At 36.3% G+C, this 4,699-nt stretch overlaps 1 protein-coding gene across 5 annotated transcripts in view; it reads right to left on the bottom strand.

Annotated features, from left to right (window-relative positions):
- Positions 1-2,567, bottom strand: part of LOC115215726 (histone H1.0-B-like) — a 195,196-nt gene extending 192,629 nt beyond the window's left edge. For all 5 annotated transcript variants that reach the window (XR_005000721.1, XR_005000722.1, XR_005000720.1 and 2 more), the window contains exon 1: positions 2,424-2,567. The gene's annotated coding sequence lies outside the window, so the exon portion shown is untranslated. The remainder of the gene's footprint in view (positions 1-2,423) is intronic.
- Positions 2,568-4,699: the final 2,132 nt, after the last annotated feature.

Here is a 4,699-nt window from a genome sequence, read left to right as displayed (position 1 = left end):
TTTTAGCCTTATTTATTAATTAATTAATTTGCATTTCAAGTGATTCTGTTTTACTATCTTCCAGGGATTGTCATCTCGGCAACTATAACTCGGAAGGATTGTTACCATGGCAACGAAGAAAATATGTACTATCATAGCATTTCTGAGTATTTATTTAAGACATCTGAATAAACTTTTTATCCAAACATTATTGATACCAAACTAAAGTCTCTCAAGCGTTTGAAACACTTAACACCAATATGGTAGCCGAACGTGTAAAAAATATTCTTTCACACAAATTTTCTCAAGCAATATAATTGTATTATTATCTAGCTGAAGTAGTTCCAGTCTCTGAAATCTTTTCCAACAAACAACATTGGCTAAACGTACTTTTAAATGATCGCCTACTTAAAACCACTTTCGATATTCTTCTACACGGTAATGTCGGTTTTAATTTCCTAAACCGATAACAGTCAGTATTTTCTCATTAGCAACCGGAGTTCTCTGAAGGACCCAAGTTTATACAGCATAACAATATACATAATAAAGTGACTTTTAGTTGGTTTCTCGTCTATATAGTTTAGCTGACTCTTAATATCTATGGTTTTCCTAACAACTTCCGTTTACTAGCTTTATTTCGGACGACAGATTTGTTTCTTACTGAATTTAGCATCCAATGTGATACGAAAGACTTTTGAATTTCAAACTCACGGGAATTGAGTTCATATCTTGTTTAAATCATTAATAGAATTTTTTTAAAACGAAACCCTTAATTTCCACATTATTTCGTTACAACTTAGTATAGAAATATCCATCAAGATTTCTAGTGTAACACGGGAACTGCTTTAATGTAACCTGGAGACTGCTTTCGTATAACTGGAGAAATGCTTTAGTGTAAATTGGGGGACTGTTTTGTGTAACTGGTAGCACGTAAGCATGGGCCACAGAAGCGTGGTTCGAACTCCACAGGCAACTTAACATGATCCGAAGAAGTGCGCTAGCAGAGTTGTTAAAAGGTCTGAAAAATACTTCGAAGTATGTGTTCCGACTCTTTACGTACTGAGTTCAAATCCCACCGAGATCTACATTGCCTTTCATCCTTTCGGGGTCTATAAAATAGCAGTCAACTATTGTGGCATCGATTTTCCTTCAATTTCCCCGAAATTCCTGGCCTTGTGCCCAAATTTGAAAGAATTTTTAAATTTGTGAGATATGATCGTTTCTCAGTTTCTCTATAAAATTAGATTACGGACACTTGAATCTGGGAAATTCTCTATGAAGTACCGGGACCTATAGAAGAGTTATGATTAGATTGCATTTGATCAGGAACGCATCCACGCACTAACGCATAACAATACTTTCCCCATCACAAGGATCTTTAGGACCAATGTCTCCAGTTTTCCGAAGTGTTCACTAACTGATCAGATCATAAACGACTGCCAATCATTAAATTGAATTACGAGGTCCCTTCCAATGGTTTTGAGACTTTGTCGGGAGAGATATTTATTGATTTCAAAGAAGTACAAAAAGCTGAGCTTCTTTAAAGTAAATTTCTCTGATTTCAGTGTATTTGTTGTAGCGGCCTAACCACTTCGAGAAGGCCTCACGGAAATCCTCTAGATTAAAAGTGTTTTAATGCCTTCAGAAGGACTGTCCCTGAGGTTCTCCTTCAGCTTAGGAAACAACCGGAAGTCACAAGCAGTAGGGTTTGAACTGTAAGGCGGGTGAGGGACAGTCTTATTGCCTATCTCTGTCAAGCAGTTTGCTACCAGGATGGAATTGGGACAAGTTGTGCTTAGTAGGGTCTGTTCAAAGTGTTGTTATAGTCGTCTCTTTCATCTCTCTCCACGCAAAGACACATATGGAGACACGGATCCACACATATAGAGGTACACATCCATCCATACATACAAACATGGTACATAGTTGCATAACGCACATACAAGGAGACAGAGGTGCATACATATAAAAACACACGCTCACACATACATAGAAAATACACAAACACGGACATGCAAGCACATGAATATACAGGATACATACATACAGATGCGCACACACAAACATATATACATACATACACATGCATACATACATACACACATACATACGTACATGCATGCATAGACACACACACACACATACACACACACAGATCCACACATGCGCACAAGCAAACAAAAAGGAACGCAGTGTAAACAACGGACAGCGTCAAGACTATTGAAAATGACGCAGCGAAAATTTTAAGAAAATAAAAATAAGAAATAAGTGGAAATTTTACCAGTGGGTGTGTTAAATTATAAGGCACAAAAAGAAAATGACTCTCCCCAGACACAACAGAATATGCTTCAACACAAGAATCTTGCAAACCAAATCCAAAAACGAAATATATAATAAAGATAACTTAAAATCACAATAAACAAGGAGAATTACAACTACCAAACCTTCGGACGTTACGTGCTGAGTTTACATTCCCCAAGATCGAATTTGCCTTCCCCCCTTTCGGCGTCGATGAAACAAATACCAGTGAAGCACTGGGGTCGATGAAATCAGCTGGCCTCCTCCTCCCTCAAAATTTCAGGCCTTGTGCCTATAGTAGAAAGGAAGATCAAGAGGTATAAATGAACATCCCTGTAGTGTTCCTTTTCTGCTGAATTCAAATCAATAGAATGTGCTTATTAATATTAATCTGGTTTTCACATCAATGGGTCGGATCTCATCAAGTGTCCAATCAAGCATCTCACATGTTGGTATGAGTACTGGCACTGAAAACACATTTTGGGCCAATATTTTATTGAATGCAGAGAGTTCTGAGGTCTAAATTTTCTTTATCCGACTGTAATATTCTTTAGTATGTATGTATGCATGTATGTATGTATGTATGTATGCATGTATGTATGTATGTATGTATGTATGTATGTATGTATGTATGTATACTCTTTACTCTTTTTACTCTTTTACTTGTTTCAGTCATTTGACTGCGGCCGTGCTGGAGCACCACTTTTAGTGGAGCAAATCGACCCCAGGACTTATTCTTTGGAAACATAGTACTTATTCTATCGGTCTCTTTTTGCCGAACCGAAGTTACGGGGACGTAAACACACCAGCATCGGTTGTCAAGTGATGTTGCGGGAACAAACAGACACACACACATATATATATATATATATATATATATATATATCCATATATACGACGGGCTTCTTTTAGTTTCCGTCTACCAAATCCACTCACAAGGCTTTGGTCGGCCCGAGGTTATAGTAAAAGACACTTGCCCAAGGTGCCACGCCGTGGGACTGAACCCAGAACCATGTGGCTGGTAAGCAAGATATTTACCACACAGGCACTTTTTGTTCATCAGTAGAAAAGACACCTCTGAACCAGCTGCAGTGAATCACAATCCATTTGTTGTCATTGTTTATTCTCCACCTAAAACGGAACTTGCAATTCGTTTGGATCTGGAGTCTAAAGAAGGCAGTGCACAAGGTGTAACATTTATAACTCATTCTATATTCAGTCAGCCAGTTCAAATATTATGCTTAACTGGAGAACAAGTCTCTGTTAACTTTAGAAAATACGTATCTGTCGTTATGCATTGTTTCTACACAATGGTGTCTTCACTATTCAAATACCCGATTCTCGAATCCTGCAAATTATACATACATACATACATACATACATACATACATACATACGTATATATATATATATATATAATATATATATATATATATATATATATATATATATATATATATATATGCTTATGTGGGCACTGGACTTCATGAAACGTGTACAACAAAAATAAAATACGAAGTACGATGTTATGAAATATGAACTATTTTTTCGAACAACGAAAGACACAAATGGTAAACAAGACAAACAATGTATATATATATAACCGATTTTGCGTGTTTTTTTCATTGTTTATGTCTTTTCCTAATTCTATTATATAGCCGAATGGCTGCTTACTTATATATATATATATATATATATATATATATATATATATATATATATATATATAAAATATCATGTGTGCCATTTGTTTACGTTTTCGTTACCGTCTTGCCTTTTACGTTTTTTTTTTTTTGTTTTACTTCTTCGTTTTCTATTCATTGTACTGTTCGATCTACAGACCTTTTTTCATTACTCCCATTCTATCCTCTATGTCCGCTCACGTTTCACAGAATTGTTTTAGTGTTTGACGTCACTAAAATGGACAATCGTAAGGATAATTGTGCGATATTTTAATGATTTTTGGTCGATAACTGATGAGGGATGAGCTTGTCTACAGCTTTTCTGTGTGTGTGTGTGTGTTTGTGTGTGTGTGCGTGTGTGTGTATGTGTGTGTGTGTTCCGTATGTTCCCCTATCGTCTTTCTGTGCCAGCTTTTATTCCAATATATACACATATTCCTTCCTCTACTCCCATTGCTTACCTCCCCCTACGAACTACAAACAGAAATACCCACATAGCTAGATTAACCTTCATACTGGCAAGAAGGGATAAACATCCCTCTGTCATTCATCCACCAATGCAATATCGCCTGATGAAATGAATCAATGATGATAATCAACCAGATGGCCACGGATAATACGGACTATGCTGTAATCGTTAATCATCTCAAGGATGCAGACTCTGATGTTAAAGTCATATGATTTTTAGCGGTGTATCAAATATTTATAAATTCCATCCTAGAATTATTGTTTATATTATA

Source organism: Octopus sinensis, linkage group LG9, assembly GCF_006345805.1.
Source record: "Octopus sinensis linkage group LG9, ASM634580v1, whole genome shotgun sequence".
Taxonomy (NCBI): Eukaryota; Metazoa; Mollusca; class Cephalopoda; order Octopoda; family Octopodidae; genus Octopus; species Octopus sinensis.
The sequence above is the reverse complement of the archived record's forward strand: the minus strand, read 5'-3'. Positions and strand labels throughout refer to the sequence as shown.